The sequence below is a fragment of the Aethalodelphis obliquidens genome, unplaced genomic scaffold (assembly GCF_003676395.1).
Source record: "Aethalodelphis obliquidens isolate GAN/ISIS:26980383/991018 unplaced genomic scaffold, ASM367639v1 scaffold4, whole genome shotgun sequence".
Taxonomy (NCBI): domain Eukaryota; kingdom Metazoa; phylum Chordata; class Mammalia; order Artiodactyla; family Delphinidae; genus Aethalodelphis; species Aethalodelphis obliquidens.
Genome location: NW_020837948.1, coordinates 15,598,087 through 15,614,795, shown reverse-complemented (window position 1 = coordinate 15,614,795; position 16,709 = coordinate 15,598,087). Strand labels below are relative to the sequence as shown.

Sequence of the window (16,709 nt, the reverse complement as noted above, 5' to 3'; positions counted from 1 at the left end):
GACCTAGTACTATTTAGTGAAATGCTTTTTAATTTCTATTAATTTTATAGCATCTAACCCCTAGAATCTCTATACTAAATGCATTTCTGAAGCTATTGACTTCTCTCTACATTTTGTAAGGATAGTAAATGAAACCTGTAGTTCAGTTAGGAAATGATAGGTTGTTAACTTGTGACAGGTTTTCAGGAGCCTTCTTGATGGATTAACTACATCTAAATTGCAATGATACCCTGAAGTCCTCTTTACTTACCTTTCACAGAGTTGAATGTACCATCATCATCACATACCTTAAAAATGTATTCTTCAACTGTAAAATGTTTTCAGAACAAAATGGCATGAGTAAATGAGTATGTCATTCTCATGTGAGCTACTCTGTGGGCCTTTCTTTCTTTCTGGATCAAATAAATTTCATGTGAAATTATGGGCATAAGTCCACTTTTGGAATGCTGAAACTGAAAGAGTTATTACCAAGAATATGACAAAGCTCTGCCTTTTAACTTAGATCTTTTTCCATGCAGCATCTGTAAACTGATTAGAAAAATATAGATAAAATTTCCATATTAAACTGGCTCACAAAAGAATTATTTTGTGACCCACAGATTTGTGGTCCTCAAACATCACCAGATATTTTTTATAGTTTTTTCTAGTGATGCCTTGAAATCAAAGTATCTGCCCTCAAGTAAAGGAGACCAGATTTGATATTAATTTCCATAATTTCTTAAACCATATTTAGTTTTTCTAGAATATATGTAATGAATATAACTTTTCTGTCTTCACAACTGAGTATTAAGATATTAGGCCAGTGATTCTAGAATTAACTCTTTGAATAAATGATATACTACAGCTGTATAATATTGATTCTGACTCCATTCATCTTTTATAATTAATCAAGTATTTTATAACTTGCAGCAATATTGCCTGTAACTTGTGCAGTAAGTCCATTGTTACTGGGATACCTGGGTCCTGGGAAGTACAGTTCCGTGCAGAGCTTCTCTGGCTACTTCTGCTACCTGGAGCTTTAAAATATCTTTTTATTCATCCAAAGAGCAATATATGCCAATGATAGAAACCCAAATGATATAGATGGTTATACAAGGAAAGGAAAGTCTCCTTCTGATGCCAGATATGCAATTCACCAATCCCTCCTCCCCAAAGGCAACTGTTAAGTTTCTTGAATATATTATCTAGAAATGTTCTGTGCATGTGTAAACTTTATATATATAAAATATATATATTTATATATAAATGTTAAATTTTTAAATATACACATGTACACAATGTTAAATGTTAAATATACATATATATATCATACAGTATAATGCTGTGTAAGTACAAACATACTGGACATGCTGTTTTGTAACTTGCTTCTTTGTTTAAAAATAGATCTTAGAAATTATTCCATATTAACACTAGTATTACTGATAAGCAAATATAAAAATTGGACATATCCCTAGAATTGGAATTACTTGATCAAAGAACATGTGTATTTACAACTTTTAAAAACTTTTGGTCTGCTTGGAATTTATTTTGATAGGAGTAAGGTAGGGATCTAGCTTGATCCATTTCCAGATGGCTGCTAGTTTTCCCCAACATTCTTTGCTGATCAATAAATCTCTCTCTACTACTCCAACATATATAGTTTTTATCATATACTAAATTCCATATATGTGGAATTCCATATATATATATTCCATATGTATATATATATTTAGACTTTATTCTCTATTCTGTCAGTCAACTAATCTATTCATCTTTTTAATTACCATAGCTTTAATATAAAAATATATTAATATAAATATCAGAATAGGCTGGTCACCTACATTTGTATGTTTGCTTTTTGATCTAATCCTTAAAATTAATTTTTTTTAAGTTTAAAAAGAAATCCTCAAACAGTTTGGATTGATTTATGGGGATTTAAAATCATTAAGTGTCTCCTTGTGTAATAAAAGGGCATGCGTATTATTTTAGTTTACATGGTTATACTATTATTTGTATATCTTTAAGTGTTTCCATTTATATTCTAAAATAAGATTATCTCCATTGCTTGATTTATCAGCTCTAAACAATATCTAGTGATAATCTGCCTTGCAAAATTAGAAAAATCAGTGTGCTTATATTCTTTATACCATATTCTTTCCTTTGTTCTTCCTCTCAATATTTATTAATTAGATTGTTTTGCAGCATATTTATTATTTACAGCATTTATATTCTATTCTTTCACCAAATTCTACTCTTAAATAATTTCCATGGCTTTTTTATTCAAGTAGAATCAATTTACTCCATTAATCCTTTATTATTTTTGCAATTATTCTTGAGTTCCCTCATGTTTGAGATGTTATTTTCCTTTACTTTTGAAGAATATCTGGCTGGGAATGAAATTTCTAGATCACCCTTTTACTGCCTGGATCCTCTAGACCTGCTTTACTGTTACCTGGCAATGAAAGTTCTCATGGAAAGTGAACTCAGGTTCTTATGCACCACACACCAATAGGTGACTTGATTGATTTTTTGGCTTGGGTGCTCATAATATCTTTTAAGTCCATCTTTGAAATTTTGGGGTTGATTGTTTTATATCAATTTTGGAGGGGAAAATTTACCTTTCAATCTTTTATTTCAGGAAAGTTTTCTTCTATTATATCTTTTAGCAAACTTCTGTCTCATTTGTTTTGTTTCCTTTTTCAGCAGTGTCAGTTATGCCTATTTTGGAACTCATTTGTCTGTCATATTCTTTCATTTTCTGTCTACTATTTGTGAAGTATTTTCTCTTTTTCATTTTATTTTGCTCAGTTTTATCAGTGTTGTCCTGCATATTCATGGCCTTGCTTTCAGTAGTATCAGTGCCCCTTTTTTGATGCTTCTAATGTTTCATTCATTTAAATCATGATTTTATTTTTCTGTTTATTTCATTAGTTTTATGTAAAAGTTCCTTATGACCTTCATCTGCTTTCTTTATATGTTTTGTGGTATAGTTTTCTTGGGGTAATTTTTGGCTGTCTTAATTCTTTTCTTCAAGTATTTCTTTATATATTTTGGTGGGTTTTTTCCTTTCGTGTATCTTTTTACATATTTCATGATGGTTCATTTATAGTTATTACTCATCTTAGAATTAAGGCTTTTAAAAAAGGGGGAGGGGGCTTCCCTGGTGGCACAGTAGAGAGTCCGCCTGCCGGTGCAGGGGACATGGGTTCGTGCCCCGGTCCAGGAAGATCCCACATGCCGTGGAGCGACTGGGTCCGTGAGCCATGGCTGCTGAGCCTGCGCATCTGGAGCCTGTGCTCCACGACGGGAGAGGCCACAGCAGTGAGAGAGGCCCATGTACCACACAAAAAGGGGGAGGGAAAGCTGAGTCATTTGTCAAAATAATAGAATATATGATCCTTTGAAATAAGAGCACTGAGAAGAGATGAAAAAGCACAAAGGACAAAGGATGAGACAGCAGAAAGAAATGAATAGTGAACTGTAGAGCTCAAAAAGAAATGGGAGAGAAAAACAAAATCATAACAGAAATGAAGACAGCATTAGATGCTGCAAAGGATAAAATAGACAACATGAAAACATAGTCAATGATGAGTAGAATAGGCTTGGAAAGCCATTTTTTAGTGGACCAGCTTTTTTTTTTTTTTTTTGAAGATATAGTATAGCAGAAGAACTTCAACAGTGAACTGGATTAATTAATTGTCTTTGTAGGCTTTATAAATTAAGGGAAAACCTCATCTGTGGGTTAGATTCTGCTGTTATCTAGTAGAAGTTCTTATTGGGTCATGTTGAAAATTCCTGTGTTTCAGGATTTCTTGTGTACTGATTTAGTGTTTAGCTCTTACCTTGCCAAGAACTGGTTACTGTCCTCCATCTCTCTTCTCACCTCTCACCCAACAGGTGAATTTTTCTTTCAGTATGTCAGTTTTCCCTTTCTTGACTTCATTGCCACAGTTGGTTGTCAGATAGCTAAAGGGACTCTCAAGTGCTCTGCCATGCACCCAGATCTTACCTTTGCAAGTAAGGAGTTGTTGATTTCACTCCTTATCTGGTGCCCTCTAGTAATCTGGAGATATGCATAATCCACTCTCAGCTTTCTCTCTTAATGAGGTCTAATACTCACCATGCTTGGCAAACTTTTTTTTAAATACATAGTTTTTAATTGAAGTAGAGTTGATTTACAATGCTGTGCCAATGTCTGCTGTACAGCAAAGTGACTCAGTTATACACATGCAGACATTCTTTGACAAACTTCTTAAAGTATGGTTCCTCATTGTGGCTGCATACACATACACATTTATATTTCATATTTCTATTTCTATGTCATATTTCCCATTTTTCTTCATATTGTAGTTTTGTCTATTTCAAAGAAGAGAGCCTAGGCTTTGCCATATTAACTAGACATCTTGAAATGGTCATATGAGAAAGCCATTCCTCTGGACTAAGCATTGCTCTCTCACTGTCAGTCACCTTCTAGAATGAAGACACTGAGTTAATGACATGATGACACTTTAAGTCAGAAACACTGGAGTCTAAATTTATTTTTATCATGTTTTGAAGGGCATGGGAAAGTGCCAGAGAAGCACGAGTGGCAGCTGCGTAAAGGGTGAAGAAATTGACGAGGGAAGAAGTGTTGCCTTGTTGCTCCAGGCACTGACTTTCACAGTGACAGCCACTGGCATTCTCCTAATGACTCTCTACTTCCTTGGTTCCTGAGACAGTTCTGAACAAGGTAAGATGTTAACAGTCCCAGATTCATTGGTTGGTAAGACCTGGAATTAGCAGTGCTGTCCACAGATCAAGGGTAAGCCCAAGGTGTTCAGGTGGCTGACAAATTGCAGAAACACCTTCCTACTACCCAGCTTATATTTTATGATTGGACTATACCCATCAAATTCTGGCCCTCTATAAAATAACTGCTGAATGAATGAATGCTTTGATTCCCTTCTGAGACTGGAGTTAGGCTTCAAATCTGGCTACTCATCTGGGGCCCTGTTGCTGTTCCTCTGTATTCACATGGCCTTCTACTCTATGCCTTTGTCTTCTCCTTTTCTGTCTGAAACAAAGACTCTGTCATTGGATTTAGAGCCCATCTGGTTAATCAGGATGATCTCATCTTGAGATCCTTAATTACATCTGCAAAGACCCCCCCCTTTTTTTTTCCCAATAAAGTCATATTCACAGGTTCTGGGTGGATATATATTTTGGGAGCGGTCATTCAACCCACTACACTTACAAAACACGTATTGGAGAACATTCTCATGTATGACAGACATAGTCCATCAGTAATGAATTGATATATAGGAAAATTGTAAGCTGTGATTTATGTGAGATTCTCAAGGAGGTGACTACAACCCCACCTCCTTCCTGCCTGCTCACCTCTAACATAACAGTGAACTGTTGCAGTGGTAGTTGAAAATCAGTGGATGATTATAAGGCCACTTAAATGCCTGTCTTTGTGTATAGCCAGGATTTTACTTTTAGCTGTGCCTCACCCACAAGGTTGAACTCCCCTGACATTGACACGTGTCCCAACCTCATCTACACTTGCTCTATTCTTTTTGCGTTTTACTTTGCTGACCCTATGTGGGCCCACACTTTGACACACTGCCTGGTTCTGTAGAACTTCCCCTCCCACTCTCAGCCATATTGTGAGGGTCCTGGCGTGATTTCAGTGCATACTGCATTTTCAATGAAGAAAATGCTTGCAAATTCTGTCATTGTACTTAAGCTCATTTTGCTGTAGTTCTGTAAGCAAGGAGTAGTAATAATAGAACAGTGGGCATCCAATTTGTTGAATGCAAAACAAAGGAAGTTAGGCAACCTACCTAGGTTCACACAGCAGGTTACTGGTAGAACTAAGTTTCACATCCAGGTCTTTCTAACTCCAGAGTCCAAGCGTGTAGCCACTATGCTGTAAGGCTCAATTGGAAAGCAGCCACTTGAACCAGGGATGGGCTTATGTTACCACTGTGGGCAAGTTTAATAGAACCCCACAACAGGCAATCTCTGTGAGATCATCTGACTCCTCAAAATACTGTAGACAATGAAATACATTACTTTATCCAGAGGATTAATTACTTGATTAAAGAATATAATATAAGCATATGTAAGAATATAATATAATATAAGCAAGAATATAATTCTTCTTGCTTTCTGGTAACAAAGGCTGCTTTTAAGTTAAATTATCAATGCTGTGCATGATACACAATTCCTATAGGTGGTAGAATGTTAGAAATAACCTTGCTCATTTAAAAAAGCATGAGAGGGCAGGGGATAACAATGGTGATCACAGTAAAATGAGGAACAGTCGAAGGCTCTACCATAAAGAGCAAGAAAAGCACTGAAATTATACTACACAGCCTAAAGACACAAAACATTTCATTTCCCTTTGCATGAAACTGGTCTGACCTTCACCGTCCTGAAATAACAGGAAATATTATTTCTCTGGTAACCGTACTACATTTTAGGCGAGTAGTTAAGCAGAATGCTCAGCATGAATAAATACAGTTAGAAATTGTTAGGGCAGATCTCTATGAAGAGTGCATGTTAAGCAGTAATAGAAATGTTAGAGCTTACAACAAAATGAAATTCGTATTGTAAAGGTCAAACTTGCCTAAGAGAGACTTTTTAGGTAAACAATTGGGTTGAAAACCCTATTCCTCTTTTGTTTTAATAGTAACATATGGTGGCTGAGGTGATGAGTTTCAGCTGAGTGAATCTTGTAGCTTTATCCTGTGCTTGATTCAGCAGAGCTGTGGATGATTTTTGCAGGACTATGAAAAATGGCTGAATTCTCTCTTCCTCCAATCTGAAATTAATGACTAGGAACATTACCAACACAGTAGGTTTTCAAAAAAATAGTATAAGTACTTTATCTAGAAATGGTGTGTTTCCCTTAGATAAACATGCAAGATTTTATGGGATAAATTTGTCTTTAGGAAGACAAATTTATGTAATTTTGAACTCAGCAACATTAGGTAAAAACAACTAATTTAACAATATTAGCTAAAAACTACTGGAGGTAAGAATCAGAGATATATGTATCTATATTAATCTCTGCCTGATTCCTGGATTTGAGGTATACTGCCTAGGCTCATTCCCTAGTGAGAAGACTGGCAGAGCTGTAAGAACTTGTAGGAGGACCAGAAGATCCCTAATATCACACCTGAACTGATGGATGAGCCATCAAAGTCGCCTCAGCCCTTGGAGAATTTCATACTTACTTACTTAATCTTTAAATTTATCAGACATTAATTGAACCCCAACTATATACCAGCTGCTCTTCTAGAGATGTCAGTGAAGCATAGTTACTGCCTTCAACACTGTTTCGAGAGGGTGGGCATGGTGATCAAGCATGTACGCTAGTTACGGTTCAGAGTGCTAAGGAAATGCTGAAGTTGAGAGAGAGCCCAGCTGATACCACTCCATCTGATTACAGGACGGGCAGGAATTCAGGAAAAACTTCTTGAAAGAGGTGTGGTTTGATGGGAGTGCAGAAGTTATTTCATCTCTGGGCCTGTTTCTTCTTCTGTAAAATATTGAGAAATGATAGGACCACCTATCTTTCTGGGTTGTCATGAGGATTACATGAGAGAGTGTGTGAGAAGCCTGGCACTTGTAGGTACTGTAAGTAAGTATTCATTATGATCCCTTTTGGCCACTTTCCTTAGGATTTAAAAACAAAAGCTTCTTAACTCTTTCCTGAGGTCAGGGAAGTCCTGAAACCTATGAACGTGGAATCCAGCTAGCCTTCTCATTTTTGTGTGGTGAGCTGCATGAAATTAAGGTGTAGGTAATTTCTCAAACAGGTGATTCTGCTAAGAGAGTTAATGGTTTAAGAGTGAATGGTTGGTGGGACCTCCCTGGTCGTCTAGTGGTAAAGAATCTGCCTTGCATTGCAGGGGATGAGGGTTCATCCCTGGTCAGGGAACTAAGATCCCACATGCCGTGGGGCAACTAAGTCTGCATGCCACAACTACTGAGCTCACACGCCTCAACTAGAGAGCCTGCATGCTGCAAACTACAGAGCCCAAATGCTCTGGAACCCACGCGCCACAACTACAGAGCCCACGTGCCCTGGAGCCTGCGTGCCACAACTAGAGAAGAGAAAACCCGCACGCCGCAACTAGAGAAAAACCCGCGCACCACCACAAAGAGCCTGCACGCTGCAATGAAAGATCCCGCATGCCTCAATAAAGATCCTGCATGCTGCAACTAAGACCCACCACAGCTGAAAAAAAAAAAAAGTGAATTGTTGGCCCCATGCACATCTAGACTATAAGGAAAAGTAAAGTGTTAATCCAGTGTTGAGCTTTTTGTTCTTTCCTGTCTCTGCCTTACTCTCTCTGCAGCCACCTTCCTCCTTAAGTACACCGCTTATGTCAGTTGTTCCAGAGACAAGGGCCACCATGTTTCCAGCTAACCTCATACATGATAACACCCAAGATGTGCATTTTAAAAGTTTGTTTAGATATGATTGATCACCTCAGGAAAGTCGTGTGATTACTAGGTAATAATCTTATTAGAAGAACCTAAGAAAGCAGCATTCTTGATGATTTACCCTTGTTTCATTGGCTCAAGCACTGATCTCAAACCTGGTTGATCCATTTTAGTGAAAAGGTTAAAGTGAATCCACTTTCAAATGTTATAGCTTAACTAGAAATAATTTTAAGAGCTCACAATCAGGTATCTGTAAACTTTAATATTTATTTACTTATTGATTTAAATCAACTGAGATTATGTACTCCTCTCTTTGGGCATGTATGGTGCATATTGGTATTTGGTATTCTCTGCCAGGGATTCCTTTCTTCACTGGTATGTCCAGCCCTGTGATAGTCACGGTGTCTTTTAAACTTGCCACCTCCCTGTGAAAATTTCCTTGCTCATATCTTAGTGCCTTCCTGTTTTGGCTCTAAGTTATGACCTAGATTGTCATCTCTATTTCGCACCTCCTCTGTTGGTGGAGAATGAGATCGCTGTCTCTGATTGTCCTGTGATTCTCTTAGTGTCAGGAACAGCTAATCGTTTCCATGAGTGTTGCAGTTCTTCTAAGCTGCTTGGAATAAAATGGGGTATCATTTCCTAGAGGATGATGACACAGCTTTCTGGGGCTGTCAAAACACTCTAATTCATTGAGAAGAAGCATTTGACGCATATTGTGAGAGTTATGCATACATGAAGAGAAGACTATAGAACTCAATGGGTTAACATCATCTTTCAGATAAACTTCATTTTTCTCTCCCCTCTTTTAGCCCTTGTGCCAGTGAAACGAAAGGTATTTTTTAAAAAACCACGACATGAAAAGAGGGAAGTATTGTTTTTGTAAAAGCAACCCTAAAACACAGCTATTGAAAGAAGCAATGTTTAAAAAATTTAGAATAGACCCATCTAAATTCTCAGTTTAAAATGACTTACTAATACAAATACCTAAAAGGCTTTAAAAAATTGTTAATGTTGTTGAATAAATGTTGAATGAGATAAATGAGGTGTCTTGAAATGGGGCTATGATTTATTATAATCATTTGTGGAATTTTGGTTTTCCATTTTAAATGGTATACCTCTTGCAGGCAGGAATGGGCTTCATTGTCCTCGTCATGGATAAGGGAAGAGTAAAATCCCCTGTCTTTACAAGGAAACTTGTTGAATCCAACAAGTTTCTGGGATGTCGTGAGGATTACATGAGAGGGTGTGTGAGAAGCCTGGCACTTGTAGGTACTGTAAGTAAGTATTCATTATGATACCTTTTGGCCACTTTCCTTAGGATTTAAAAACAAAAGCTGCTTAACTCTTTCCTGAGGTCAGGGAAGTCCTGAAACCTATGAACCTATGCTGCTTCTCCTTGACCAGCAGTTTCAGGTCTGTTTGTTTATTGGTTTATCTTTGCCTTTTCTTTTTCTTCAGGCCTTTCGGAATCACCCTTTTATATAGCAGATGGTTTTTTTCTTTTTAATATAATCTGAAGGTTTTAGATATAGAACTATAGGGGATTTTTTTGCTCATTTGTATTTAGTTTTTTGACAACCATTTTTATTTTAAACCTGTCTCTCTTTATGATATACTTTTAGTTTTTAATCATTTTTATTTACTATATGATCTGAGATATTCATATTTTTCCAAGTGTTTATATAATTAAGTCATGATTTAATGAGTTATCCCTTTAAGATTCACTATCTATTTGACTCCTCTTCTAGGAGATACAGATATCAGTATGCTTTCTCTTTAACCTACTTCCCCTTCTCTTCTCTTCTATCACCAGAGGGAGATTATATTATTATTTCTAAAGTACTATGGTCTATAACATTTACATTCTGTTCTACTTATAACTCTCACAGTTGAGTAGTGTCTTTACAATGATTTCTCCACTTACCTCTAAGTTTATAGGATATCACACTATAATAGTTGTTTTAAAGAAGAGCTCAAAGGAGGTGGTGTTCCTGATTTCTTGCATGTTTCGTATGATCTGTCAATTACTTTTATACTTGAAATAATAACTGGTTTAGATTTAACATTCTTGGTTTATATTTCCCTTTCCCAAAGATGTGGTAGATATTGCTCTGTTGCCTTCTGCAGTAATTTTTAAATCTGAGGTCAGCCAGATTTTTTTCTTTCTTGTAGGAGAATAGATTCTTTCTTGCCCCCCACAGAATGCTCTATCATTAAACTCCAGAAAGTTTCTCAGGTTATGTGCTGATCATTCTATAGCAACTTTTCCTGGTATACAATGTACTCATTTTACCTATATGCTTGATTTTTCCCTTATTTCAAAGAAATGTTCTTTTATTATATCTTTGGATATTTTTTATATTTCTTCTTTAGAAATGTCAACTATACACACATTGGATCTCCTTTGGCTCTATATCAGTAATGTTCTTTCAAATATTTAAGTCTTTGTTCTTCTATATTTTTGTGTTTTTAGAAATGGCTTGTTTTTTCCTTCTGATACCTTTAATGTGACCTTCAGTAAGGTAATAGTTTCATTTTCTCTTCTATTTTTTGACTCTGATGCAGCATTTTTCATTACATTTATTTTCTGATGTTTTTCCTTGAGTCCTACTATGTCTTATCTGGATTCTTGTTTCAGAGGGGTTGTGATTTTTAAAATAATTTTTAATTTGAGGAATACTATATTTTTCATAATTTTTGGCCTGATTTGTGTTATAGTCTTATGAATTTTTTATCTGCCTTCTGCTTGCTATATACTTTTCCTTAGACTTTTAGTACTATTTTTACATATGTCCCAGCTGATTTTTTTCTATTTTTCATCTATAATACACACCTGAATCGGCTAGTCAATGATGGATAATATATAGGAGAGTTAGGTAGAATGCAGCAGAAAGTTTGAATTTTAGACCATGGCTTTTGAACACATTCCCATGAATATTCTCCCTGAGGTATATAGTAAACCAATTCTGTGTTACCTAGAAGTCTTTCTGGCACCTAGTGAAGCCACAGGTTCGTTCTTTCTTTCTTTCTTTCTTTCTTTCTTCCTTCCTTCCTTCCTTCCTTTCTTTTTCTTTCTTTCTTTCTTTTTCCTTTCTTTCTTCCTTCCTTCCTTCCTTCCTTCCTTCCTTTCTTTCTTTCTTTCTTTCTTTCTCTCTTTCTCTCTTTCTTTCCCTCTCCTCTCCCTTCCCCTCCCCTCCCCTCCCCTTTCCTTTCTCTCTCCCTTTCCCCACTCCCTCCCTCCCTTTTTTCCCTCCTCCCCACTTCCTTTCTTCCTTTCATTCCTGCTTGTCTGCAGGGCTATTTCCACTGATAATTTCTCTACCACCATGTTTCACCCACAGCAACTCTTTTGGGAAGACAACACGTCTGTATGCTTTCATATTCAGCTTGGCAATATCTGCCACTCTGTGATACAAAGTAAGATTTACTGAGGTTTCCCAGCTCCTGCATGAAACCCAGTTGGCCATTCAAGTGAAGAGAGATTCTGTTTTGTCTTGGTATATCCCACCTACTGTGGTGAATGCTTCACTGTGCTCAGGGCCTGTAGTGGCTTCTGTCTCTTGTGGAGCCCTCCTCTGTCTTTGTATTATTTTCACTGTACCTGGCAGCCGTTGTGCTTTAGCATTGTGGTTGTTTCTTCATATGTTATGGTTTGTGGTTATGGTTGTTTCTTATTGTATTAGTTATCTATTATTATGTAACACAGCACTTCAAAACTTAGTGACTTCAGTCAACTGCAATGTATTACTTCTCCCGATTCTGTTGGTGACTGGGCAGTTCTGCCAATCTTATCTGGGTTCATTTACCTAACTTCAGTCAGCTGGTGGCTCATCTGCAATGGCTGAGACAGCTGGGATGTCTGGGCCTCTCTCTCCACATGTTTTCATTCTGGCTACCTTCATGGCATGGTGATTTCAGGGTTCCAAGAGGGTAGGAAGCTTCAAAACCTCTCATGGCAGAGACTAGAAATTCTCAAAGCAACACTTCTGCTGCATTCCATTAATCGAAGCAAGTCAGAAGACCAGTGCAGTTTCAAGAGGTGGCAAAGTCACATTGTAATTGTCATCCAGTTATAGAAGGAATTTAGCTCTTTGAGCAAACAATCTAAAACGTTGTGGTTCATTTTTTGATTTATGTTTCTTGACCATGTTTTCATTTGGTTTAATGGTAAAGGAAGGAACAGAGACAGTTTTACACTGTTGCCTTTATAGGAAGTCAGCTATTATTAGTTTTAATGGTAATTAATAATAATATACCTTCTTTATAATAATATAGCACCTTTTATTTTTTACTTATTAAAGACCATAGGCTGTAACTTAAGAAGTGACTCTCCTGTATGTAGTTAATAGCTCCCAATCATAGTGAAAGGATTTTGAGACCTGAAATGGGAAAGCTTTTGCCAGTTTATGTAGTAAAGGATAATGAATTTTAGACTGGAGGTCAGGAAGACAGTCTTCTATTTCTGATTCTAATCCTAGTTTTGTGATCTTGAGGAGATGAGTTTACTTTTGTCTCTCATTTACTAAAATGAAGAGGTTCTTAAACTTTAAGGTCATAGAAGTTACCTATGAGATGTTAAACATTCAAATCCTGTCTCTCTTTCTCCCTTGAAATTCTGACTCAATAGGTCCAAGATCTAAGAATCTGATTTTTTAATAAGTATTTTATATGATTCTGTTGCGGGTAGTCTCTTGACCACGCTTTGGGAAATACTTAACACCATAGGTTTTGTATTAGAACTTTGAAAACCTCAGAACCAGCTCCCATTTGCAAAATTCTATTGATTATGAAATGTATATTTAAAATGTGTTTGTTATTTGAGCAATGATAAACTATTTAATTACCTGCATCACTTAGAATGTCTTTGAGAATAAACATCCTAACTTGAGCTCAGTGCTTTCACATCTGCCATTATGGAAATAAAAGAAAAAATCAGTTTCTCATGTGCATCATTAAAATCTGTTGATTAAAAAAATTGTATGTTTAAAAAGTTCTCATCTTTGCATCATACTTTTCTTCCTTGCCATGCAAAATGGAAATAAGTTAACACTGTAATTATTCATACAGATATGGGGGCCAATCTTTGATAAGTTAAAAACCTGTACCTCCCACTGCCCAATATGTGAAAGTATCATGCTGTGTTCTAGGGAAGCCATTTCTCATCTCTCAGACATACCCTATCTACTTCAAAGTTAATTCTAAGCAATGAACAGTGGAAATTATTAAAATAAAGTTTGCATGTATTAAGGTCCTAAGATTATTAGCTAAAATATATTTTTTTAAATGTGAGAAAAGAGAGTTCAATGATTTTTAACATTAAATAGTTCAAGTTCAATGACACTAACATATAAATCATCATAGATAGGCTTTGGGGTAAGGATATATGAGTTAGTAACAAGCTACCCAGAACTAAAGAATATTCACTTGCAGAGCATTGTAATTTTTTTTCAGACTTTGTGGGCCGCAGTTTTATCTTGAGGGCTGTACAGAAATATACCATGGGCACATCTGGCCCACGGTAGTAGTTTTAAAACCCCTCTTTATGATAAAAATGCTTGTCAAACTCTAAGTAAGATTGATTCCAGGTTTTAAACCTTGTGTTAGTAATTTAGTTGACAGCTTTATTTTTTGTTAGAGCAACTCTCTATTGAGCCACTTGATGGCAGCATTTACTATGTGTTAACCTTGAACTTTTTTTTTTTTTCTCTGTAGGTTGTTCAGCCTCGTTTAACATTGGTAGTGGAAAAGATTGATAGCAATGCAAATGTATTTATAACCAAGAGAGATAGTCACCTTCCACCCCAATTAGCCTTTGCATTGATTTACTGAGGAAAAACATCTATTACTGAAAAAAGTCTTACAGATTAGTGTTGCATTATTTTGTTACAGTTGAAATATGTAGGGAAAGTGATCTCAGAGAAGATACACTTTAATCTAACCAAAAGTATACTTTCCCAATAATTTTTTTTAAAAAAGATACATCATTGGGAATGCAGCTCTGGTTCAGAATACTGTACCACAATTTTTCCCCCTTATATCTATATACTTAGTTATTTGGATATTTTCTAATAATGAGCTTGTGTCACATCTTAGATCTTTAAAAAGAGATTTATTCATGAGCTGTTGCTTGGATAAAGCCATTGATCTACCAAAAAAGAAAATCCCATTTCTCAATTTCTTTGTGAGAATATAATTATGGTGGGAACTAAAGTCTTTTTTTTTTTTTATAATGAAAAGGCTTACTGCCTCCTGAAATATGTTTTTGTACCCCCTAAAGATTGGAACTGCAGCCGTGACTTTTTTCCTGCAGAGAAAAACCTACCAGTAATGATTGTATAAACATCCCGGCAGGTACTTTCTAGGGGAGGGTTCACTAAGAGAACTCCTGTTTGAGATTTACATGGAACACAAATTGGTAGAGATTTACAAGGCAGTTAATGATTCAGTGCTTTTGGCTTGAAAGAAAGGAATAGTAGTTTTGGTTTTTGTTTTTTATAACCATCCCTGTTTTCCCTGGTCCCTTATTTCTCTTTAAAAAAATCATGGCATGTGGAAAAGTTTGGTGGGCTTTTGTTTTTTGAGCTTTAACCAGAGAAGATTCCCCATATTATAATTCCCTGACATTTGAATTTATATGTCAGAGTAAGGTTAAGGTACTCAATATAGGGTTGTAAAGAGGCTCTGCTGGACCATCAGGGCTGCCTAAATGGCAAGAAAGTAACATGGGAAGTCTTGGACTGAAGGCAAGTTTATATAAATATCTTTGTGGGTGTATATAAATATTCTGGGGAGGCGATTCCAGCTTTGCTATTTTCACAAGCTCAACTCTATTTTCCTGAGCTCTATGTATGTTCACTTACATACAATTGTACATTTCCTTCTGTTTATATATGCTTAGGTATTCTGAGTCTATAAAATGAGACTTATGTACCTTATACATTCTTCTTGTAACTAATCTTATGCTAGTTTAAATTTTAAAAAAGATTCTATAATAAAAGTAATGCAAGATTACTGTAGAAAGCTTATAAAATATAGGTACGTGAAAAGTAAATAAAAACATATAATATCTTACCATGCCATTATTTGAGTGTTTTAGTCATATATGTATATATATATATATATATATATATATGTATATTGCAAATAAATACAAAAAATTATAGGAATTGGGTCACACATTAGTCTTGTACAGGTTTTCACAACCGAGCCGGACACAATTTCTATTGCTACACAATTCACTTATATTCCTTTTCTTTTTAACATAAGCACATAATCCTCATTTTTATATTTATCATTATGAGACGTGCTACCTGGTTCGGACCCCTGGAAAAAGAACATTTAAGTAATATCACTCTAGTCAGACCCACCAGGCCTGATTGCATACATATGGAAATTCATAAAGAAGATCCAACTCCAGATGGCCTGATGTCAACAGGGACACTTTCAAAATTGTATAGGAAGTTATGGTCTAGATCTGACAGGCATAATTGCTGTGATGTTCAGTCTCAGATGAAATCAATGCAGAAAAGAAAAAGAAAATAATTACCCTGACAGCTTTCCCAATCTGCAGCCTTTGCTGTATGTAAAGTGCTGTTCAGTTCTAGCCAGCGGTTTAGAAAGGAAGGAAGCGCTTAAGTGGCTGCACTAGAAAGGGGCTGGTTGTCTTTCAGGAGAGCCTTGTTTTCACTTTGCCAGTGCCCTGAACTGCTGAGTGCCCCAGCACAGTGCTGTCTCCCTCATTGGTGATGGAAGGTGCTGTGAACTGCCTGCCCAGAAATACCAACCGGAAGTCAGAACAATCTCAACTGCAGCCCTCTCACCAATTACGTGTTTTGTGTGTGTGTGTGTGTGTGTGTGTGTGTGTACTTGCATGCATGAATGTGTGTTCAAACTTGCATGCTGAGTTTTCTAGTTAGCGTAGTTCAGTCAAAGCCTGGCCATAGGAACTTGGGTCAGTGTTTGAGGGGTAACCCATCTCAAACAGTGTGAGGTCTCTGAATTCAGGTACCCAGCTTGACTACAGTGAGGGCGGCTCCATTATGCTCAGCTGTGTCTCAGTTAAAGCAGAACAAAAGGGTTTCAGAAAAGAGAAGGAAGCACACTGTGCTGGTTTAGTCTGAGGGTAAGAGTGGAGAAATGGCTGAAGTGATTGAGGGGCTTCTACCTGCCATAACCTTGTAGGAATCTCCCTGAACTATGAAGCAAACTTAGATCTTGCAAGTTTGCTTAAAGGGCTTGGTAAGCCCTGTAGCCAAATACCATTTCTGGGTTTAGAACAATTGAGTTCT

At 36.5% G+C, this 16,709-nt stretch overlaps 1 long non-coding RNA gene across 1 annotated transcript; it reads left to right on the top strand.

Annotated features, from left to right (window-relative positions):
* Positions 1-2,317: 2,317 nt before the first annotated feature.
* LOC113616023 (uncharacterized) lies at positions 2,318-7,952 on the top strand. Its single transcript, XR_003431182.1, has 4 exons — positions 2,318-2,491; positions 4,537-4,708; positions 6,656-6,820; positions 7,418-7,952. It is a non-coding gene; the product is annotated as an uncharacterized LOC113616023 (long non-coding RNA).
* The last annotated feature ends 8,757 nt before the right edge of the window (positions 7,953-16,709 follow it).